Genomic DNA, 25,825 nt, shown 5'->3' on the forward strand with positions numbered 1-25,825 from the left:
TGCTGGAATTGGACGAGAATCATTACCCTAAACTGTTTTGGACTTATAAAATCTGTTTTTGATGTGGTAATGATTATGCTAATCCATTTTCAAGGGTTATTATCAAAGTTTCAAGTTTTATATATGTTTATATGATTCTTGAAAATTGTTGATATGAATGTTCATGCTTATGAGTTTTGGTAGATCATAAGAATTATTTGCAAATTGTTTGTTAGTGTAATTCTTGATCTTAATGCCAATTAATGGACTCCATAACTTTTCCTCAAGTTATGGAATTCCAAAAGTCTTTTCTTTAAAACCATTAAAACTCATAACTTATAGAAATGAAAGGTTTTGAATAGTTTCAAAACTTGCCCTCAAGTTTTGGAATTTTTAAAGTCACTTTAGAAAACTTTAATTCCAAACCCTAGAATTTTAAAAGTTTAAAATTCAAACCTTATACTTTATAGTATTATAAGTTAATAATATATATGTATAAGATCAAGTCAGTCTTACCGTTAGTAGGCCTCATTCACGAAGTCGGTCTATAAGGGGGGTATAAGGTTGTTGCCTGTTGATGCGACATCGACCTCCGACGAGTCTTCTGGTCTTCTCCTGCGGCGGAGATCTGGATATCACAGTACAAAGTCGTTAGCGCCGTCCCAGGGACTGTGCCCCGGGAGCGGACTCCGACGATAAAGTTAGATCAGCTAGAAGATCTGAGATGGCTCCCTTTAGCTAGAGAGGACCATCTTGGTGCTAGTGGTGGTGTATGGTGGCTGACGGAGGCGGGTGGCGGCTGAGCCACCCGGCCGGAGTGTAGTGGCGGCTGAGCCATGGGGAAGATCTATGGGAAAAGGTCTTAGGGAAAGTGTGTCCTCCTTCATGGAAGAGGCACTATTCTATTTATAGTGGACAATTAGGTCAAGGGGAATTGGGTTAGGCCTTGGGCCAAGCCCAATTCAGGCCCAACTAGCAAGGAGCTGGGCAAGGCCGCCCAGAGGCGCCGGGCGGGGCTGGCGCGCGCGCCCCAGGCAAGGCTGGTGGGCGCGCAGCAGGAACGGATGGCAGGGGAGCGCCTGGCCGGGCCGGCAGGAGAGCCCCAGCAGGGCTGGCAAGGGAGTCCCCAACAAGGCTGGCAAGGGAGCGCCAGGCAGGGCTGGCAGGAGCGCGTCAGGCCAGGCTGGCGCGCTAGAGCAGTCTGGGCCATGCTAGTGGACCATATATCATCAAGTTCCCCCAGTCTGGTGTTATTGGTACGCGGCCAATGACATCGGACTGGAACTAGTCATATAAACTGTGTGTCGTCAAGTCCCCCTAGTCTGATGCGATTAAGTTGCTGACAATCGGATCGAACTAGATAAAGCATTAAAGCATTTAAATAATAGAGAGAATGACCGAACCTCGCCCACGACAGCCGTGGGGTTGTGCGATGATCCAAGCATTGCTTATGTAGCTTGAGCTGACTTGATACTCCTTCATTGAGAGGAGTGCAAGCCGATCGGTGCGATGTAACGTAACTGTTGCTGCGATCATGCAGACCGAGGCTGCTAAAGAGTGTTACATGACACTGATGTCGATGGAATGTCGGGCCGGGGTAGCTAAGAAGCGTAAGCTTGCCATTCAGTCCCTAAGACTGTTATCCGACGTGATTGTTGTGGTAGCCATGCGAGATGGGATGTCACCAGTAACCATTTACATAGTCTGCATTAATAACCGTCTTGAGGGTCTTTCTTGCTCGGGCTACACCTAGCTGGATTCCCCCCAGTCTGATGTGGGTAGCGTAGGTAGCCGTGTCAGACAATGTTGTCAAAACCAATAAACTGTAAGGTTGCTGACCATAATATAAGTGGAAGAGATTCCGAGAGCTGGGAGACTAGGTTGCTAGCGAAGGTCACACAGTGAGACTATTGTCGATAGCCCGACAACAGAATTCTTGAGGGACAGGCAGTGAGGCTATTGATAGGAAATATGTCGTGAGACTGTTGCCGAGAGCCAGGCAGCAGAGGTGCTGAGGGATACACAACGAGGCTACAGGTAGGGTTACATAGCAAGACCGTTTCCGAGAGCCAGGAAAAACAGAGATGTTGTAGGGTATGGGGCGAGGCTATAGATAAGGTTGCATAGCAAGACCGTTTCCGAGAGCCAGGGAAACAGAGATGTTGTAGGGTATGCGGCGAGGCTACATATAAGGTTGCATAGCAAGACCGTTTCCGAGAGCCAGGAAACAGAGATGCTGTAGGGTAGTAGGTAGCAGGGCCGATGTCGGGATGACCTCCTTGCTGGAGAGTAACCTCACTATAGCAGGTTGTAATGTGGATAACACTTCATCGATCATCCGAGCACAAGAGAACCATGATGACTGTGACAGAGGAAACACCAAGGGCGCGGTGTTAGGCGCATAATAAATTTGTGGTGTGCGACTTATGGTGCGCGATGATGCGCGACTTATGTTGCGCGGCTTAGGAGAATAACTTGGGCTTAGCGGTTAGCGACCATGGAGATGTTACACGGGAGAGCATCGCGTGGGATGGATCCGGCTTAGCTGCCAACGATCGTAGATACCTCACGCGGGAGAGCATCGCGTGGGATGGATCGGGCTTGGCTGCCAACGATCATAGATACATCACGCGGGAGAGCATCATGTGGAGTGGATCGGGCTTAGCTGCCAACGATCGTAGATACCTCACGCGGGAGAGCATCGCGTGGGATGGATCGGGCTTGGCTGCCAACGATCATAGATACATCACGCGGGAGAGCATCGCGTGGAATGGATTGGGCTTAGCTGCCAACGATCGTAGATAGATCATGCAGGAAAGCATCGCGTAGGGTCATATAGGCAAAGGTTGCAAGCCTTTGAGCCTCGTATGCGGAGCATGCCGTTGGAGCCGAGCTGAGAAGCCAGGCGACTCAAGGCAAGGGTGTTGAACCTCGCATGCGGCGCTTGCCGCTATAATGGAGTCAGGTTGAGGAGCCAGGCGACTCGGGGAGAGGGTACTGAACCTCGCATGCGGAGCTTGCCGCTGTAATGGAGTCGGGCTGAGAAGCCAGACAAATCGAGGCGAGGGTACTTAACCTCGCATGCGGAGTTTGCCGTTGTAATGGAGTCGCGCTGAGAAGACAGGAGACTCAAGGCAAGGGTACTTAACCCCGCATGCGGAGCCTGCCGCTATAATGGATTCGGGCTGAGAAGCCAAGCGACTCAAGGCGAGGGTACTGAACCTCGCATGCGGAGATTGCCGCTATAATGGAGTTGGGCTGAGAAGCCAGACGACTCGAGGTGAGGGTACTTAACCTCACATGCGGAGCTTGCCGCTATAATGGAGTCGGGCTGAGAAGCCAGGCGACTCGGGGCGAGGGTACTGAACCTCGCATGCGGAGCTTGCCGCTATAATGGAGTCGGGCTGAGAAGCCAGACGACTCAAGGCGAGGGTACTGAACCTCGCATGATTGGGCGTAACACCCTATAATCTATGTGTCTAGCTCGTGTGATCAGTATGGGTTAAATCAGAATGGTACCTGATGCTTTGCTGCGTCGCTAGTCGTACTAATAATTGATTCCTCGGTGTCTTGGTTGTTTGCGGAGAGCTATGTGGCGGTGCTACTTGGAGCTTGATAGTGTAGCTGCTGTTAGGAGGTGCGTAGCGAAACTGCTGTCAGGAACTAGTCAGCAGGGCCGCTGAGGCCCGGGAAGCGAGCTGCTAGCGACATGTGAGTAACACGACTATTGAAAGTTAGGCAGCAAGACTACCGTGAGTTGGACCACGAGGATACTCTTTCAATCCAGAATACCAATGTCACCTTGGGGATGCCCCATCATGCATAGTGTCAGTTCTTCATGTACTTTAACTCTTCCCCTTGGGAATAGAAATCACTTCTTTATAGTGTCGCACCAACCCTACCCCCCCCCCCCCCTCTTTCTTAGAGGAGGCGAGGAATGGAAACTATGGATGCATAGTTGCAGGAAATTAGGCGACACAACTACTGAGAAAAGCTACGCGACCCAAGTACTAACAAAAATTGGGCAACACGACTGGCACGACTGCCGGGAGTCAGACAACGTTACTGCTGATGACTAGGCTTTGCAGCTGCTCAGCTGGGTCGCATGGCCGGTGAGGGTCAGGCTACACGACTGCTGAGGTCCAGGCAGTGCGGCTGTTGAGAGTTGAGCAGCAAGACTTCCTGAAGTTGGTCGACATAGCTGCTGATAGCCAGGCAACATGGTTGACGTTTGGCGTTGGGCCATGGAGCTTTTTCTTTATTCATAACCCCGATCTTTTCCCAGGGATGCACAGTCGTATATAACGTCAACTCGTTATGCAGTTCAGCTCTTTACTTGAAATAGAAATAACACCTCTGCATAGTGTTGTGCTACTCCTTCTACTCCCCTTTTTTAGAATGGGTGAAGAAGTGAAAACGGATGGATATATGATATTGGCTTGTTGTTTGCACACTCGAGTCTCATTTGTTTGTACATGCCATTGTAAACAATAATAGTAAGTTATCTTATTACATACTTTGTAAGGAATAGTAAGGTAAGTGCATGATATTGGCAGTTAAAACATGTAAGCATGTGGTTTTAGAGGTTGTTCACAACATGTGCCTATGTTTAAATTTGTATAGACGAACTACTTGTGTGTTGTATAAAATGCTTGAGTGGCATGCAATTAGTAGTTACAAACTAACGATGCCAAAATGGTATGATTACACTGAACACTGTTTGCCAATTCAATTATCAAAACGTGGCATCTTTGCCTATGAAAATACGATGTTATAGTAAAAAGGTTCTCTACTATGTAGTAGGTTAGTATTTTTTTATATATAAATACCTAAACTCACTGAAGGTGAGAGTATGTCGCGATTGTCATAATAAGGCTTTAGTGAATTTTTTAGTTTTATTAAGTGGAGGTAATATATGAATGATATTGATTTACTTGAGGAGAGGAAGAAAATGGACCTTGAGCTCTTCTAGCGAGCATATTCTGAAATGCTTCATGGAGTAGCGAAAGCATACTACTCTTCTCCCCTTCTTTTTTTTTTTCTTATACGTTTCTTTTTTACAGATCATTTCCTACATAACTTTCTTTGTATCTTTTTTTTTAAAACCATTTACTGAAATGGTAATTAAAACACAAGGGTAACTTTGAAGTGGGTTAAAATTAAATACCATGATGGGTGAAAAGCATACAAAAATACTCAGATGAGATTTGAAGTTAAAGAAGATAAAAAGTTCATTTATTTTTACTTCAAGTTTTTAGACAACTTGAGTGAATTTGAAAACCATAAACTAAATGAGATCCTCAGAAAAATACATGGACTGAAGGTGGGTTATGACCCATCAAAACTTCTTCTCCCTTTTCTTTTTTTGAAAGTTTTTTGTAAAATGTACAAGTTACACAACTGTGTGTACAAATAAATGTTTCAGAGATTGAAGTTCTATGCATAAAATCTGGATAAAAATCGTTTTTCAAACTTGCTGAAGAAAACCCCAAGATATAACTTAAAAACAGATCTGATAGGGTTTTGTGTAAGCTTGAAAGATGTTTGAATGAACAAAAACAAGAGCAAATCTACAGATCTGAAAAAATTCGTTTTCCTTCTTTAAGCTTTGAAGGAAACACTAAATATACAACTTCAACAGTGTTTTGCCAAGAAAATCATAAACCAAAGACGATTTCTTTTAGGAAAACAACTGGAGATGAGATGAAATATCACAAAAATTCCATTTCTTCTCATGTGTGCTTGATAAAACACCAAAATAAAAACGAAAATGGGTTAAGAACTCATAAGACATTCTTTCATCACTACTTGCTGAAGAACCCATCAAGATATAAATGAAAAATAGATCTGATAAAGTCTTTTAAGACTTGAGAGTTGCTCAAATGAACTGAAACCAAGCATTTTTAGACATCTGAACAACAAACAAAGTAGATCTAACGATCTGAACAAAAAGGTTGCCAACACATCTCATTTTGGGGGTATGCCTTAGAGACTGCCGCCCATATCCTTAATCTAGCCCCTACCAAGAAGGTTGCCAAAACACCTCACGAGATGTGGACTGGGAAAGTTCCCAATTTAGACCACATCAAGATTTGGGGTTGCGAGGCCTTTGTGAGGCGCGAGACTCACGACAAGCTCGAACCTCGAAGTGAGCGGTGTATTTTCATCGGCTACCCACAGAAATCCTTTGGTTACCTCTTCTACAGACCCAGTGAGAATGTGGTCTTTGTGGCAAGGAGAGGAGTCTTTCGTGAGAGAGAATTCATAAGCCAAGGAAACAGTGGGAGGCAGATTGACCTTGAAGAACTTCAAGATTCAAGCGGTGACGGAACCTCAAACACTAGCAATCAACCTGAGGAGTAAATTCTAGTTGATGAGTCCGTACCTCTGAGGCATTCCACAAGGGTTAGGAACACACCTGAGCTTTATTATGGTTTCCATATTACTACAGAAGGTGATGCATTTATCAGTGATAGTACACTGATAAATTTGGATGAACCTAACAACTTTAAGGAAGCCATGGCAGGCCCTGAATCTGCCAAATGGAAGGAGGCTATGGACAGCGAGATTCAGTCCATGTATGAAAATTAAGTTTGGAACTTGGTTGACAATGTACCGGGTCGTAAGACAGTCGGGTGCAAATGGATCTTCAAGAAGAAGACCGACATGGATGGGAATGTACACAGTTATAAGGCGCGACTGGTAGCGAAAGTCTTCACTCAAACTCCGGGAGTTGACTATGATGAGACCTTCTCACCAGTAACGAAGATTAAGTCTATTAGGGTTATGCTAGCCATTGCTGCATTTCATGATTATGACATATGGCAAATGGATGTCAAAAAATTCTTTCCTTAATGGAAAGTTGGCTGAGGATGTTTACATGAGTCAGCCAAAGGGTTTTGTCGATGCAAAGTACCCTAATAGAGTGTGTAAGCTTGAGAAATCCATCTATGGATTGAAACAAGCATCTCGCAGATGGAATCTTTGTTTCAATGAGAAAGTCAAAGAGTTTGGCTTTTCAAGGAGCGAGGATGAGTCCTGTGTATATGTTAAGGCTAGTGGGAGTATAGTTAGCTTTTTGGTATTGTATGTGGATGACATACTACTCATAGGAAATGACATCCCAACCTTGCAGGAGGTTAAGTCCTGGCTTGGGAAGTGTTTCGCTATGAAGGACCTTGGAGAAGCTGCCTATATCCTAGGGATAAGGATATTGAGAGACAGGAGTAAGAGACTAATTGAACTTAGTCAAAGTACCTACTTGGATAAGGTGCTGAAAAGATTCAGCATGCAGGATTCCAAGAAAGGTGACTTACCGATCCAGAGTAACGCCAAACTGAGTAAGACTCAGAGCCCGAGTACAGAGACTGAGATAGATGAGATGAGTCGAGTACCATATGCTTCCGCTGTAGGCTCGATCATGTATGCTATGACTTGTACTCGCCCTGATGTGGCCTTTGCTTTGAGCATGGTCAGCAGATATCAAGGGAATCCGGGCAAGGCTCACTGGACTACAGTGAAGAACATTCTCAAGTACCTGCGGAGGACTAAGGACTGGGTCCTTACCCTTGGTGGGAGTGATGAATTGAGAGTAGTGGGGTATAGTGACGCTAGCTTCCAGACTGATAGGGATAATTTCCGCTCTCAGTCAGGTTGGGACTTTACCTTAAATGGAGGAGCAATTACTTGGAAAAGTTCCAAGCAGGAGACAGTAGCTGATTCAACTTGCGAATCAGAGTACATAGCAGCAAGCGAGGCGGCGAAGGAGGCGATATGGCTGAAGAACTTCATTGGAGACCTTGGAGTTGTACCGGCTATAAAGGAGCCTATGGAGATTTTCTGTGATAATGAGAGTGCAGTTGCCTTAGCCAAGGAACCAAGGGATCACGGCAGATCCAGGCACATCGACAGAAAATATCACTTCATTAGACATCGAATAGAAGAAGGACTCCTCGTGGCAAAAAGGGTATCATCGAATGAGAACCCAACAGATCCCCTCACGAAGGGACTGTGTAGGGTTAAGCATTTACAGCATGCAAGACGCATTGGGCTGAAGGATGATATTAGTTTTAGTAATTAGATAGCTTTCGAAACTTGTAATAGTTGAAATTTAATTGACATTTGATGTTTAAATAAAATGTGTTTTTTATTTACTAGTATGGTACTGTCTTGTGTCAATCATTTACTATTGTTTCAGTTTGCATGTTTTGACTTTCATAATAATTATGTTATGGTATATCATATTATTCAAACTGTCCACAGTCGATCATACTTTGAAAGTAGGTATTGAAAGAAGACTGTCATGAATTGGGTTTGTAGATATGTCCGAATTGTATTAGACATAACAATTGTTGCTGCAACATTCATGAGTACTCATAAGTTCTGAGTATTGGATTCAACCCACGCTTACTTGTATCACTTCATGGAATTTATCTCGAGTGATCGTGAGACGATAATATCATATATAAGTCTTGAAACCAAGAGATATGAGTTGTTGACTATGAGTTGGTTGTACATTGATAGTACGAAAATGCATCAGTAACTTGATGTTATAAAACATGCTGTTGTGTATAATTTGATGATTAGTTAGTACAAGCATATGAGTCAAAGTTTATCTGTTCCTTTTAGTCCTTGGAGGATTAAAAGCGATATCTTGGGCCCCTCGATGATTTTGTTTTGACTTATGTGCCGGGCCCGGTCAGAACTGAATTGATGTGTTCGATTAAGTTCTATGTCAAACAAATCGGAAATCGGGAAACAAACTGCTTGACAATAAGTACGACGTTGTTCCATGTCTTTGTCTGGCTGATATCTTGAACAAAGGGTTATATGATCACTTATCTTAAATGGCGCATCATCCTAGTTCCGTGAGACTTTGAAAGAGCTACGATTGTTGGTCGGATCCTAAAGTCATACCTGTAAGACTGTAACTATAGTTATTAGACTTATCCAAGCGGGAGACTGTTGGATAAGGTGTCTAAGTCCATAACTATATTTGGTATGTACTTGACCCGGTTTGGCATGATCCATTTGGGTTGCATGGCATCATAACAATTGGATAGATAAAATGAGAAAGGACACTTATGATTTGTTAATATATTATAAGTTCTAATATAATAATATGAAATCATATTATTTAATTAGTATTGATCAAGAATTAATTTGGAGTTAATTTTGTGATCAAAAGAGACTAGTTAAATATATGGGGATTGATTGTGTAAATCATTCATTCTTATATAGTGGGCTTATGATCCATGATTCAATAGATTGGGCTAAGTCTCATTGGGTGCTCCATGGACGCTCCATGGAGGTTAAAACCCATGGATCATGGAGGAAATGAAAAGCCATGCACATTAGGGTTTACATGGTGTAACCCTACATGTGGCACACTATATAAAGAACCTCATATGGAGCAAAATCGGCAACTAAGGCATAAGGGTGAGGGCTAGCCGAATTTGTGCACAAGTGTACTTCTCTCAAGTTATTCCAAGAGTTGTGGTGTTGTGTGAAGCATTTGAGGCATCACATTTGGGGTGCTAGGCTCACAAGGTCTTAAGGAATCCAAGCAACAAGAAAGGTATGTCATTCTACTAGTTTTTATATTACATGTACCCCAATCACATGCTAGTTAGGATGAAACCTTGGAAAATGAATATTTGCATGTATAATAGAGAAAACATAGATTCAAGGTTTCTAGGGTTGTATGCACACCATAGGAGTGTTAGAATGCTCAAAACCCATCAGATACTCCTTTCTTAAAAGGAGTGCGAGCTGATCGGTCCGATGCAACGTAACTGTTGTTGCGATCATGCGGACCGGGTCTGCTACAGATCTAAGAGATAAGAGATAGATGGTCAAGCTTCAAGCTTTTTACCTTGGATGAACTGAGAATGAAGCAAAACCTTTGAATCTACAAGCTTCCACTTGAACTCCCAAGTTTCCTCCTTCTCTTCCAACTTCAAATGCACACAAAAGTCACAAAAAAGCTAAAAAAAACACTCAAAAGAGGCTTAGGGTTCGAGTTAGGGCCTTCTCTGGGTTGGGAGGAACAATGGAGGTTGTGTTGGGGCGTTATAAGTTGTTTAAATAGGGTGCAAACCCCAAATATTAGGATTTCATCCAGACAGCTTCTACTCGTCGAGTCGGTCTCCCGACTCGTCGATTAGATCATTAAACTTCCGGTAAATATCAAATCTACTCGACGAGTTGGGCCTCCAACTCGCCGAGTCCCAGAGCAAAACATAAACTTACTTGAATTTAAATACGTACCAGGAACCGGGTGTTACAGGAAGTCACATAAATACGAATGTTACAATGGTCATGTGATAAAATATTATTATATAGGATACCTAACACGACGATAAGAAATTTTTTAAAAGTGGCGTCGATTATCGTGAAACCAAGGGAAGGAAAATTGTAGTGGTTTAGGCACGTATATAGGAGACAACCATCGACGACTGTAAGAAGAGTGGAAATGATCATAGTCGAGGGTGTGAGGAGGAGAGGTGGCAGAGAAAGAAACAGGAAGATAGCATGTGATTAGACTTAAAGGAATATTCTCTTACTGATGGCATCACCTCAGAAGAGAGAGTTGAGGCTTAGATTTAGGGTACCAAAGTAGCATTGAAGTAGTTTAGAGTTTAGTTATCTTTTCTGTGTTGAGAGTAGTCGGACAATCAACATGTGTTGCTAGTATATGCTATCGGCATACTTCTAGAATTTGTTTTACCTCTTGTATATCCATTCATATTTTACTAATTTACCATCGCTCCTCTCTACATCCATATCTCTCTGCCTGCAAATAAAATTGACATATGATCAAACAGTTGAGTTATTTTTCAATTTTAAATCAAGTGGGTCAGTATTTCTCTCAATTATTTGGTAATAGATGTATGCTTTGTAGCGAACAAAACATAAGGGTAAAATGATCATGAGTAAATTACACGAATGGTCCCTATGGTTTGAGGTAATTTATACGTTTGGTCTCTAACTTATTTTTTAACTCGGAAGGTCCCTACAGTTTGTTTTTGTTGCACGCTTGGTCCCTGTCTTACCTAAAAAGACTATTTTACCCTTGATTTTTTAATTTACTTAAATAAAGTGTGGTAGTTAAGGTAAGGTAAGGTGAGGTTGGGAGTGTGTTTATTTAAATAAATTAAAATATCAAGGGCAAAATAGTATTTTTAGGTAAGACAGAGACCAAACGCGCAATAAAAACAAACAGTAGAGACCTTCCGAGTTAAAAAAATAAGATATTGACTAAATGTGAAAATTACCCCAAACCATAGGGACCATTCGTGTAGTTTACTCAATGATCATTTTATCATTCAGCACAGCCTATCAAATACACAATCAAACCATATGATTTTAGTCTGATGTAGATTTCAGTTAGATTGTAGACGCATCTGACTCAGTCATATTCAATCAACAACTATTAAACAACCATTTAATCTTTTACTATAGTACAACGTGTTTCTCATGTGTTGTGGTACATTTTATTATCGAGCAAGTGGTAAATGGTTACATATGAAAGTTAAACTATGTGATTTCAAACCATATAAAACATAATGCTGATTTTAAAAACATGTTTTCGCATATTAAATTTAAATTTGTTATTTTACTTTTTTGAATGGTATTTATTATTTTATTTATAACCTTGCACCATGTAGTTCATCAAGCAATTTGTGTAATATCGAAATTGGAAACTTGTCTTGTAATGGTGACTTTGTTCAATACTCGATAGTTGATACAAAGGCTCCATCTATCATATTTTCTTAACCAATAACAATAACACTACTGGGTGACGAAAAAAGAAAAAAACTTATAGTAGGCTCATAATATATAAATATTGCATTTTCTTTTTACGTTCTAATAAAAAGACAAATGTCAGTTAATAATTTAATGGAAGTAACGGTAGAAAGTGGCACACAAGTCATGATGAATAGAGGACTAAAGAGACAGAGAGAAAATTTTAAAAGACTAGGTATACCCTGGGGCGGAACACGACTACTAGTATCAGGGGGCGAAACCCACAGTTCAAAACAAAATTATATAGCCATATTTATATAGCTATAAATCGGTTTTCTAACTGTTATCAACTAGGTTTATGAAAATTTTGGTTTGATAAAAATGCCTTTAGCACATTATATTTTTTGAAATCATCTTTATTTTGTGATTTCACCCTCCCCAAAAATATGTTATTATTAATTATTTATTCATGTCTCCTAAAACCTATAATTAGATATTAAACAATAAATCAACTAAGCAAGTATAAATACAAAAATATATAGAAAAATGAAAGGTCATGAAAACAGTGCATTAGGTAAAAAGTTAAATTTCATGTATCTTCAGAAAATCCCAACGTGCAAGACTCGACTGTATATTGTACCCTTTTTGTAACAGTATGGCAAGAAAGGATAAAACTCAATACCCTAATTCCCTAAAGCACTTTAACAAAGAAGAAACAAGATCGAGAGAACGCCTTGTGTGGACTTACATCTAAGCAAGATGTGGAGGCCTGTGAACCAAAGCCGGTAGGTGTTCAATCAATCAGTCGGAGAGGATGATATCTCGACCAGTGAGATCGTTCAACGACTCATGAAGATAATGATACCGGAGAAAATGCACGGGAAAGGATGAGAGTGAAAGGAGCGGCGCCGACGTATGATGCTCAAGGGTTAAGGTTTTCAATTTTATTTTTAGATTGTTTAGTTTCTTTTCTTCTCTTAAGGTTATTAAAATAGATAATAATTTAAAATTTTATTTTTGGTATTAGCATTTCCTACAAATCACAGAATTATATATATTCTAAAAAATTATAGTTTTTTTTATAGTTATGACAGATTGTTCTGTCAATTTCTCACATTACTTATGAACAGCTAAAAAAGCAGGGGGGCCATGGCCTCCCCTGGCTCCTAAAGGCATCCGCCACTGGGTATAACATATAACTACGGTTGGTGGCCTTTAGTTAACAAACAACGTAATCCAGTCTCACTTAAAATAGCTCAATTGTTTATTTGATATCGAGTACAAACGAATTTAGTTGATGTAGCATATAGCAATGTGTTGGCTTATGTGGAATAACAAATCACCCACAAAAGTTCAAGATTTTATGAACAATATTATAACTTTACTTTAGCAGATAAGGTTTAATGAATTAGACGGATCATTTATCTTCAATTGATTATTGGCATGTAGCATTGGAATCTATTGCCTTTTTTTTTTTTTTTTTTTGTTTTGCCATGCTTGGTCTTTAAAGGTGGGTTGTCATATTCAATTAATGGGACGTTGTAGTGACAGTCAAAAAAATATCTTTGAAAAAAGAAAAGCAACTTTGACTCTTAAAACTATAAATAGAAAGAGAATTCAAAAGAAAAACAAAATAGTTGGACTTCCCAAATAAAAGTTTTTAGTTTATTGGAATTAAGGTAATCTTAAATATTACCATCATATAGTAATTACTAAAATATGTTTTATTTGACAACTACTACAATGTTTATATTTTTTTATAACATATGTTAATGTTAATATTGTTATATATTTACAATTACCGATTATTTATACTATGATTATGGTTAAAGCAAGCTTCCATTTACATTACTTCTACTCTCTTAAAATTTTCGGCAGATGGATTCATCACCGAATCAGATCGTTAAAGAAATTCCTAGAGTCATTCAAGTATACAAAGATGGCCGATTCCAGAAACTCTCCGGCACCGACAACGTTCCCGCCGGCGTTGATCCATCCTCCGGCGTCCAATCCAAAGACGTCATCATCTCACCTGAAACCAACCTCTCCGCCAGGCTATACCTTCCCAAAACCCCCACCAAAAAACTCCCCCTTCTGATCTATTTCCATGGCGGTGGATTCATCACCCAAACTGCCGCATCCCCCTTCTACCATAACTTCTTAAACCTCATCGCTGCGGAGTCCAACGTCGTCATAGTTTCCGTTGACTACCGAACGGCGCCGGACCATCCCGTCCCCACCTGCTTTGAAGATTCCTGGGAATCAATCAAATGGGTCGCCGGAAACTGCCCGGACACTTGGCTAAATGACTTCGCCGATCTTGAAATTGTATTCTTCGCCGGTGACAGCGCCGGTGCTAATATCGCCCACCACATGGCAATCCGGGTCGGTTCAGAAAATCCGAGATTGAGCATGAACCTACAGGGTACTATCCTGCTCCACCCGTATTTTTGGGGAGAAGATCGAATCGGGTCTGAAGAAGAACACCCATGGAAAGCGTTAATTGAAGATATGTGGATCTTTGCCTACCCGGGAGCAAGTGGGTTGGATGATCCGCTTATTAACCCGGATAAGGATCCGAAGGTGTCGGATCTTGGATGCTCCAGGGTACTGGTTTGTGTTGCTGAGAAAGATATATTGAAGGATAGAGGATGGTATTATAAGGACATTTTGGGTAAAAGTGGGTGGAATGGAAGTCTTGAGGTTATTGAGGATAAAGGGGAAGACCATGTGTTTTTCCTATTTAGCCATTCTGCAGATAGTTCTTGTACACTGCGCAAAAGAATTTGTACCTTCATCAATCACATCGATAAGTAACCTAATCATCCAACTAGTGAAAGACAAATCTCCGTCAATGTAATAGAATAATAATGTGATTTTGTTTGTTGTTTGGTTTTTTCTTACAATGAATCAAGGAAGAATAATACTATAATAGGGTTTACTTGCTTCTAGTAAAATAAAGTTGGCTGCACATAGATTTGGTTAAAAGCATAGCACTTTGGAATAGTATGTGAATAAGAAATATTTCTTGTTAAAGCTAGTGAGGTACAATTTTTTGTGAGTTATTGTAATTTTATTTTGCAAGTTTAATAAAATTCTCATTCATGTTCGTCCACGAACGTATGTCACACCATTCCAACCACAATATATTTTATGTTTAGTTTTATAGTTTTTCGATTACTGTTTTTCAGAAGTTTATTCCACGTGTTTTTACCGAAATCATTAATCATTTGTCTGAAGTTGATTAATTTGTTTGGTTGAAATCCCAAATGGTTACATTATTATCATAAAAACTTCAACTAACAAAGTTGTTTTAAGCGAGTATAATTGTGTTTTAGTGTCTCTTGACTATATTCTTGAGATATCAATGGATATGTTGCTCTCTAATCAAATAAAATATTACCAAGAAACAAATCAACCAAGAAAATACTTGGTACCATATCCGCATCCTCATGTGCACCGTTAATCGAAATCTAGAAAGCTTATTTTTCTTGTTTTAAATTACACACTCTTATTTGCACCAACCTCTTCTCCAACCTTCTTTTTTAACAATGGAAACACCCTCGTAAGGTTAAACATTTTGACCAATTAAAACATCAATTTGAAAATCAAAAAATGATTTCTTGAATATATAGGTAATAATGTCACAAAACTAAAGCTTAACGAAATTTTTTGAAAAATATAATAGTAAACATCTTTAACGATATATGTCACAAATAAGAAAATAGTAGCCTTTAAAGTAAAATAATTTTGCCGAATGTCTTATTAATACGAAATGAAACTTGATAATCTTTCATTGATCTTGAATGAAAATGATACAAGAACTTATATCAGCTCAAAATGAGCATCTAACAGAATAACTGAAATAACAGCTAACTATATATTTACATATCAACCCTCTTATTATGCTCATTTACAATTATAACCTCTAATATTCCCCCTCAAGTTGGAGATGAAGAATAAATGTTCTTCAGCCCCAACTTGCCTAGAAATGGTTGTAGCTTGGAATTCGGTAAAGGTTTTGTGAACATGTCTGCAAGTTGCATGGCAGATTGAATCGGAAGTAGCTTTATTGTTTTGTCTTCCACTTTTTCTCTCACGAAATGGCAATCAACTTCTATATGTTTGGTTCTTTCATGAAATGTTGGGTTATTTGCTATTTGAATAGCTGCTTGATTATCACAAAATAACAATGTTGAATGGCTTAATGGAATGTCAAAATCTTTGAGTAATTGCCTTAACCATACAAGTTCAGCTGTTGTAGTGGCCATTGCCCTGTATTCTGCTTCAGCAGATGACCTTGAAACAGTTTGTTGCTTTTTAGTCTTCCATGAAATCAAAAAAGATCCAAGGAATACACAGAATCCTGTAACTGATCTAAGAGTCTCTTTGCATGTCGCCCAGTCTGAGTCACAAAATGCTTTCAATTGTAGTGTTGAATCTTTGGAAAAGAATAAACCTTGACCTGGTGAGCCTTTCAAGTACTTCAATAAGTGACATGCTGCTTCAAAATGACTTTTACAAGGATTCGACATGAACTGAGATAATCTTTGGACAACAAAAGATATATCTGGTCGTGTTATATTGAGATATAACAGTCGACCTACAAGTCGTCTATATTATGATGGATTATCAAATAGCTCACCCATCTTTTCAACCAAATCAAGTTTAGGATCCATAGGGGTATTCTTGGGTTTTGCAGCAAGAAGCCCTGCATCTTCTATCAACTGTATAGTATAATTTCGTTGAGAGACGAAAATACCCTTTTTGGATTTTGCTATTTCTATCCCCAGAAAATAGCCTAGTGAACCTAGATCCTTCAATTTGAATTGTTGACTTAATTGTTTCTTCAAAAAATCAATGCCTTCTTTGTATGGACCTGTGATGATTATATCATCAACATAAACGAGCAATGCAACATACTTTTCACCAGTTCCTTTATGAAAAACTGAGTAATCAGACTTTGATTGATTAAAACACAAAATTTTCAAAAACTTTGAAAATTTATCAAACCATTGTCTAGAAGCTTGTTTGAGTCCATAAATTGACTTGTTGAGTTTGCATACAAGCTTTGAACCTTGAGGTTCCCCCTGAATATCAAGTCCTTGTGGAATGTCCATGAATACTTCTTCTTGTAAATCTCCATTCAAGAATGCATTATTTACATCAAGTTGCACCATGTTCCACTGTTTGATTGCAGATAATGCCAATAACAACTTGACTGTTACAAGTTTTGCAACTGGAGAATAAGTTTCAAAGTAATCAACTCCTTCCTTTTGATTGAATCCTTTTGCAACCAATCTGGCCTTATGTCTTTCAATTTGCCCATTGCTGCCATATTTGATCTTGTAAACCCATTTGCATCCAACTGTATTCTTGTTTGGTGGTAAAGGAACTATAGACCAAGTATTGTTGTCTTTCATAGCATCTAGTTCCACTTTCATAGCATCACACCACTCTTTATGTTTTGAAGCTTCTTTATAGAATTTGGGTTCAAAATTGGCTGATACATTTATTACAAAAACTCTGTGTTTTTGTGATAAATTGTCATAAGACAAATAATCATGCAATGAGTATTGAGATTCATTATCTGAGACAAAATTGCAATGATAATCCTTGAGATAAGAAGGAGGATTATGAGGTCTAACTGGCCTTGAAGGGATTTTTGGGCTCGGATTTCCATTTGGTGAATTGTTTATGTTTTGGGACAAATTTGGTTCAGGGGTATTTATGGAAATATCAGGTTCGGGTAAAGAAACAGGTAAAACAACATGTTCAAATGGATCAACCGGATCTGGAATGGAGTTCTTTTGAAAAGGATATAGATTTTCATGAAAGACCACATCTCTTGAATAAAAAATTTGTTTTGTTTCAAGATCATATAACTTGTATGCTTTCATATTAGGAGGATATCCTAAAAACAAACAAGCTTTTGCTCTTGGTTGAATCTTCAATCTGTTAGCAACTAATGTTGAAGCATAAGCTAGACATCCAAAATTTCGTAGATACTTGTATTTTGGAACAAAACCATGTAGAATCTGAAATGGGTTCTGATAAGAAAGGATTTTTGATGGAATTCTGTTTATCAAATAAGTTGCTGTTAAAATACAATCCCCCCAAAAATGAATTGGAATATTTGACTGGAACATTAATGATCTGGCCACATTCAACAGATGTTGATGTTTTCTTTCCACCACTGAATTTTGTTGTGGTTTAGCTACACATGCCTTTTGATGAATTATGCCCTTTTCTTTAAAAAAATTCCTTGAATTCCAATTCCTTTGCATTATCTGTTCTAAAACACTTAATGCTTTTGTTGAATTGTGTTTGAACATAGGAATAAAACTTTGGAATAATTCCTATAATATCAGATTTGTGCTTCAACAAGTAAATCCATGTGTATCTGCTTTTATCATCAACTATAGTGGCAAAATATATTTGACCATTATAAGTGGAATTCTGATACGGACCCCAAATGTCACAATGAACCAAATCAAATATTTCATTACAGAAGTTGTTTTCACTATCAAATGACAATTGTTTCTGTTTGGCTAATAGACAAATAGAACAATGATCATTACATTTATTCTGAGTTATAGAAACAGCTAAAATGTTCTTAATAGGAATAAGAACTTTGTTTGAATGGTGTCCTAATCTCTTATGCCACAGATCAAGTGAAACAACATTGATTCTTGTATCAGCCACTTTAAAATTTTCTTCTTGCTTAGTTCTCATCACATATAAATCCTGAATGTTATCAGCTTTGCCAATCATCCTCTTGTGAAGGGTATCCTGAATATAAGCATGATGACATGTGAATTGGACTATCATTTGTTGACTTTTGGTTAATGCACTGACTGATATCAAATGAAGATCAAAATCAGGTACATAAAGTATATTTTTCAATGTAAACAGATAGTCAACTTTGATATCTCCAACTAGATTGACAGGAATAGTAAGCTTGTTTGGAAGAGTAACTGTATGATTATAAACTTTTCTTGTGTTGGTGAAAAGATTTATATCATGAGAAACATGTTGTGAAGCACCAGAATCAAGAATCCACATGCATGATTTCAATTCATTAGTAATAGTCAGTGAATAACATTTACCTGTGGATGTGTTTTCATTTGGATTCACTGAAATCATGTGATTTGTTAAAGCAGACATCACTTATTGACATTGTGAAGGAGAAAAACCTCTGAACATGTTGCTCAAATCATCATTTATAGATGAATGTCCATCAACAGTAACATTGTCATTTGTTACTGCATTGATTTGACTTGTCTTGGCCTTTGATTTGTATCCAGGAGGATAACCATGTAATTTGTAACATTTTTCCACTGTATGCCCCTGAAACTTGCAATTTGTGCAATATGGACGATCTCTTTGATTGTTATTGAATTTCTTGTTCTGATTATTATTTATGTTGTTTTGATTGGATTTAGCAACAAAAGCAACAGATGAAGAATGTTGATTCACTGAAATAGTCTTCTGTTTTTCTTCTTGAGCAACTAAAGAAAATACTCGATTAATGGCAGGCATAGGATCCATCAGCAATATTTGACCTCTAGTGTGTGAGAAAGAATCATTCAATCCCATTAGGAAATTCATGATCTACTCAAATTGAAAATATTTTTCAATATTTTCAACTCCATGACATTCACACTTGCCACATGAACATCTAGGGCGAAAATTCTCAAGTTCTTTTGAAAGCGACTTCAATTTTGTGAAATAAACTGTAACACCCGGTTTATTTATTAAATAAACAAACAAAATAATGAATGAATGGTAGCCCTAAAATAAATAATTATATATGCAGGGTGTTGGCTTCGAGGAGTTAATTGGCACAATTCAGAAGTTGGGGGTTAAAAATGTAAGTTCCGGATTGGTTTTGTAATAATTATAAAGGTAGGGACTACTTGGTGAATTATTGGGACTTAACTTGAAAGGATTTTGAAGACTAAGGGCTATTTAAGTAATTTTGGAGTTAATTTGAAAGGAAAAGAGGTGGAGGGTTTAATATGTCATAATTGAGATATTAAGGGTTTAAAGGGTAACTTCTGGACCGGCTTTGCAAAGAAATTCAAGAACGGAGGGCTGTTTGGTGAGTATTGTACTTGACTTGTAATGAATTTTAATGATGAGGATTTAAACGGTAAGTTAAGGATTCGTTTTGAAAGAAAAGGTGGAAGGAGGGGCTAATTCGGTCATTATGGAAATAATGCTTATGGGGCTCGGGAGTATATAACTGTTGCCTAACCCTAACCCTAGACAAATATGACAGCCGCCAACTTCACCCCTTACATCCTCTCCACCGATGCCACCCTTATGACTCCCTCCGGCGCCACCATCTTTCCTCCGCCATCGCCGGCGATGACGCCACCTTATACCTCCTAGCCGCCGACCGCTATCACCACTCATCTAACTCATGTTTCCGATCGAGGAAGACAGCCAGACGCCGTTGTTCTAGGTCGATGCCTTGCCGCCTCGCTGCTGCCGCTGCGGTAACTTCCGACGAGAAGATGAAGCCACCGTTTTCCGACGTCTACCTGCCACCGTTGGGGCTCTGGCTGCGTGTGGCAGCCATAGTTTGGTTGTGGGTCTCGCACCACCTTCTCTTTTCTCCTTTTCTTTCCGGTGGTTACATCATTGATGTCTCCTTCATGAGTTGCTGCTGCCATCGCCGCCCACCATAGGTGGGTGTTGGGTTCGTTTTCCGAGCAAGGGATGCCGGTGTCGTCGCTGCTGCCGCTAGAGTGCCGCCTACCGTCGCTGCCTTACCTCGTCACCACCAACCACCATAGGTGGTGGCTGTGAGTTGTATGGGCGTGTGTTTTGCTTCAAATCCGTGTAGTGTGTGGGTGTTATTTCATGTTGGTGGTGTTGGTTTGGCCAGAATCCACGAGAACAGCCACCGCCACCACCGTGAGGTGGTGGCTGCCGCCATGCGCCACCGCCGACCACCATTAGGTAGCTGTGTGTGTGTGTGTTTAATTAGATTAGTATGCCTGCGTGTGGTAATCGGATTGGCATTGTAAATTGTAACAAAAATGGAATAATAGAAATCTCAAACCACCACCGTAGGGTGGTGGCTGCCGCCTCCCGCCGCCATCGGCCGCCGTGTCGGGTGGCGGTGTGCTTGTCTTGTGAGTTTGATTAGTTTTGGAGGTGCTTGAAACCCTAATGGGCCTCGTAAGCCCTAACGGGCCCAATGAAGCTTAATGGGCCTAAGGAAACCCCTTATGGACTTAAAGATATTCCAGTGGGCCTAATAGGCCCAATAAAGCCCTAATTGACATAAAAGGCCAACAAATTGATAAATGGGCTAATATTTGGATTGGAAAACCCTAATGCCAATAAAACCCTAATTTGGGGATTTAACCGGGATACGCGGGAATTATTTAATAACTTGAGATATTAAATAATAATCATTGGCAAAAATTAATCTAAACAATATTGAACTTAATGGATTAAGTTCTTAATGGGTTAAGTAGGAAACTTAACCCTAATCATCATTTTATGTGAAACCCTAATTTCACTTGGGTTTCTTGTTGGGCCTTGATGATTGGGTTATTAAATGGGCAATCCAAGATTAAGCAAATGGGCTGGAATAAATTAATGGGCCTAGGGTAAGGCCCATGTAAGGGGTTTGGGCCCAATTTGGAAAATTAGGCCATAGATGGGCCATAGTTTGGGCCTTAATGATTATATGATGTTGGGCCTTAGAATGAGACCATGTATAGGCCTAGGCCCAATTTGGAAAATTGGGCTATGTGTTGGGCTTTGATTCCTAATTGACTTTGGGCCTATGGATTGGGCCTTGGGCTTGAATAAGCCAAGTTTGGGGTAATGTAGTAATTACCCAAGGAATGTACTTATGGTTATGTAGTGGGACCCAATTATTAATTGGGTGATGTTTGTTATTGACAGTTCGAGAATCTGTCATCCAGCAGCTAGGGTTGAGTCTGCGGGACTTCAGCAGTGTGGGATTGTGTCTACGGGACTTCAGCAGTGTGAGGTGAGTTACCTTCCAGTAGGGGTGGGTCTAAGGCCACAATGCCGGCCCACCAACAGGGGTAGTTGGTAGATAATTGTCTTTGTGATAATTATCTTGGTATGCTTATGTGATATGCTTATGAGATATGCTTATGAGATATGCTTATGAGATATGTTTATGTGATATGCTATGTGTGTCAGTTGTAGTAGCAAGGAATAGTTCTTCCCTGACTCAGTCGTTAGGATCGAAGGGTAGGTCGGTACCCCAGATATGCCGGACTATATGATTATATCCTGTTATTATATGATAGTGGTAGGGGTGAAATAGTCCCCGGTTACCGGTTGAAAGATACCGATGGCGGATACCGGTTGAAAGATACCGATGGTATTATGTGGTATGTGGTATGATGGGGGAACTCACTAAGCTTCGTGCTTACGGTTTACAGTTTTGGTTTCAGGTACTCGTTTTCAAAGGAAAGGAGTCAGCTTGATCGCAGCGCATCACACTATGTTTTCCGCACATGAGATCTTTGGGATTACACTCTTATATTATTTTATGCTAAAATGTTTTGGTTACTGACACTTTGATTTGACACGAGATATTATTATGAATGTTTTTATACTGATGGTTTATGTAATAACTTATTTAAAAATGAAATTTTTGGCCTTGAATTTTGGGATGTTACAAGTTGGTATCAGAGCCTTGGTTTGAGGGATCCGGGCACACACACGGGTGTGTCTGGACTCAAACTAAGGACTTGGTATGAAAATTTTCAAAAGTAAAATCATTTTATACAAAGAAGTTCAAAAGAATTTGAAAGAGAAGAACTTTGAAAAGGACAAGGTGTGTGATGCGTGCAATCAGCCGAGCTCAAGTAAGCTTTCCCCAAGATACCCATACATGTTATGTCATGATCTGATATGATATTGAGAACTGCATGCTAGATTAGCGCTGAGGATCTAAGAAGGATGCCTTATATGCCTATTGTATGTGCTTGTAGACTTGCATGCTAGTACTGATCAGTTAGTAATAGGATAGCCTGTTTAGGTTATGCCTGATTGTATGAACCTTTGAATTGCATGTACATAATCCTGAGTAGAGGATAGTATGGTTTGATTGGAATATGATGGTTAGATTTTCCATTGTCTGAATGCTGCTTGCTCGGTGCTTTGTGGGACTCTTAGTAATGTGAGCTAGCTATATTCATGAAATAGCTAGTTGACATTACTGGGAATCTTTCAGCAGCTGAGGACTGGGTGAGTTCGGGAACCTAGGAGAGCCTAGGATATGTTTCAATGGGTTAGTAGTGGGGTTTAGTGAGACTAGGTGTACCGGTTTGAGGAAGTGATTTGGAGGATTCGAGAGGATTACTGAGGAAAGTATGGATAGGTGTGGAAGGTAGTATTGGGCCCGTACTACTGAAAGCACAGGATCCATACTCGAATCGGTGAGAGTCTTGGAGAATCTGAGAAGCTTCTGGGAGGAGTTTGTGACCCGGTTTGGGGACAGAGGATGTTCCAGTTGTTGCAGCTTAGCCATTGGTAAGTGAGCCAGTGAGCGTGACAGGGTGTCAGACCCTGAAGAATATGATTTCCAAGAGTTGAAGATGCGAGATCGATTTGGAGCACCCTGGGAAGAGAGGGTCGTGCCAGGTGCGTATAGTAGAGGGTCCCGGGAAGAGATCCATGACTTATGATCCTCATGTGAAAGGCCAGCAGGGCCAGAGTCAGTACTGCACGTACGGAAAATGCACAAGGGAGTTTGTCGCTCCAAGGGTTTAGGTTGCTACAAGTGAGGCAGGGTTGATCATGTCAGCTGGAGGTGATTAGGATTCCTCCAGATGTTGCGGGTATGCCATCTTCTACTACTATTAGATGGATGTTTGGAATATGTATCGCTTTGGGATTGCAAGTGAGTTTGGATAAGTCAGATCTCGGGTCGGTTTTCTGCTAGTGTTTGGGTTATCAAGGATCATATATGCCATCTTGCATGCCGAAAGGTCCTTGATGAACCCACAGAGGGATGCATCTTGCGGAGTGGGTTCCGCGTGTACCATTATCATTCCAGATCTTTACCAGGATCTATGTGGGTATTATTTAGTGGATATTCGGTCAGGGTTAGAGCGATAGTTCTCCAGTGAAGTCAGCGTTCAGTGATTCTATCATTGTTCAGGTATGGTCGGTAATTGTCTATGGAGGAACTTTGGAGTTCAAGGCACTACCGTTGGTAGGGCAGAGCTGGTGACATGAAAAGGGTAGTGTCAGTCGCGGGTGTTAGATGCATAAGTGGTTGGTCATCGCATGTTCAAGGGAATTGTATTTTCGCATGGGCTGTGTTCGGTTAGAGTTTAGTGGTACTGTAAGCTTGGAAGTGGGAACGAGGATTCGTCAGCTAGAGTGAAGATTAAGGTCTTCAATTGACAGCAGGTTAGATGGATCGAGGAGTCAGACTGGATCAGATTTCAAGAGTACTCATTGAGATTTCCAAGGATGGGAGATCTCAAGGTTTAATCGGTGATTAAACGCTAGCATTGGCAGGCACAGGTTGTCATCAGTGGGATATTAGAAAGCGAGGAGGATTGGGAATCCTTCAATTCTCATGTAATGTGAAGACGTAGTCGAAGCTAAGTGGGGGAGAGACTTTTTATAAAGTTCTCCAACTGTGAGTTCTGGTTGCGCGAGGTGCAATCTCTTTGGCACCTTGTCAACCAGAAGGGTATTCTGGTCGATCCGGCCAAGATAGAGGCCTTGAGGCAGCGGGAGATTCCGAGGTCTCCAACCGAGATTCGGGGTTTCCTGGGTCTAGCGGGTTATTACCGGAGGTTATACGGGACTCCTCCGAGATTGCAGTTCCTTGGACCCGACTGACCAAGAAGTCGATAGCCTTTCGCTAGGGGCCTGAGCAGCAGGCAGCCTTCGAAACTCTCAGACAGCGGTTGTGCGAGGCACCGATTCTCACCCCGCCAGAGGGTGTAGATGATTCTGTGGTTTACTGTGACGCGTTGATCACGGGCATGGGTACGGTACTGATACAATGGGGTCACGTGATAGCATGGTTCGGGAACCAGGTTAGAGTTCCGGTTAGCACTCGAGTTCAGTTGTGTGTTAGGTCGAGTGCGTGTTCGACCCAGTTTGGAAAGAGTTGTAAGATTACGGGGAGTAGCCGTAGCATTCACTAGTGGTCAGTTAGTATGGAAAGTGTTGTAAGACTACGGGGGTAGCCGTAGCATTCACTAGTGGTCAGTTAGCATGGGAAGTGTTGTAAGCCTGCAGGTGTAGCCGTAGTGTTCACTAGCAGTCAGATAGTATTAGAGTGTTGTAAGTTTGCGGGTGTAGCCGTAGCATTCACTAGCAGCCAGATAGCGGTAGAGTGTTGTAAGTCTGCGGGTGTAGCCGTAGCATTCACTAGGTTGGTAGATAGCATGAGTGCGTTGCTAGGACGCGAAAGGAACAGTAGTACCCACCAGTTCGGGTGTAGCAGTGAGAATATGGAAATCCACGGATTGGACTTCGGATTTACCCAAATGGATTTGATCTGGTTAAGCCAGTAATGAGACTGTAGGGACGTCACTACAGTTATGAGATCAGGGAAGCAATGTACTACTTAAGGTCGTTGTGACATTAGGCTACCATTGGTCGGGTAGCAATCACTTTTAGCATTGGATGTGGTGACGTCAGGATTCGACGCATGGACCCGATCGGTTGGGTCGGGAGGTTGTTAGAGCCACAGTGGCATGACAACTAGTGGCAACTAGTTCCAGAGAAGGATTTCGTTCAGAAGTCGTGTGAGACGACTAAGTGGGAGTACTTTTGACTCCGCAGCCGGGCAAAAACCCGATATTACTGATGAATGACGGATGAATTGAGACCAGGAAGGTCTCAAAGGATTTTGGGAAGCAGCTATGTGGCAGCATCCTGCTTCAGGCAGTTCAGTGTTCGAGCAGTCTCAACGTTTGGGCAGTGTTAGTATTTGTGTTTTAGGATGCATGTACGCACGAAATAGCTGGGTTATTGGGAAGTGACAAGTCGCTCACAGCGGGATTAGCTGAGCCTTGGCCAAGTAAAAGTGATATGCAAGGATATTTGGGTCTGTGACCTTGTT

The 25,825-nt window shown here is 40.6% G+C and overlaps 1 pseudogene across 1 annotated transcript; it reads left to right on the forward strand.

The window, feature by feature from the left end:
- Positions 1–13,368: 13,368 nt before the first annotated feature.
- On the forward strand, positions 13,369–14,842 carry LOC145123689 (putative carboxylesterase 2 pseudogene; annotated as a pseudogene). The gene is made up of 2 exons (XR_013715241.1): positions 13,369–13,406; positions 13,606–14,842. The product of XR_013715241.1 is annotated as a putative carboxylesterase 2 pseudogene (transcript).
- Positions 14,843–25,825: the final 10,983 nt, after the last annotated feature.

The sequence above is a fragment of the Lactuca virosa genome, chromosome 7 (genome assembly GCF_052849685.1).
Source record: "Lactuca virosa cultivar CGN04683 chromosome 7, Lactuca_virosa_CGN04683_v6, whole genome shotgun sequence".
NCBI lineage: Eukaryota > Viridiplantae > Streptophyta > Magnoliopsida > Asterales > Asteraceae > Lactuca > Lactuca virosa.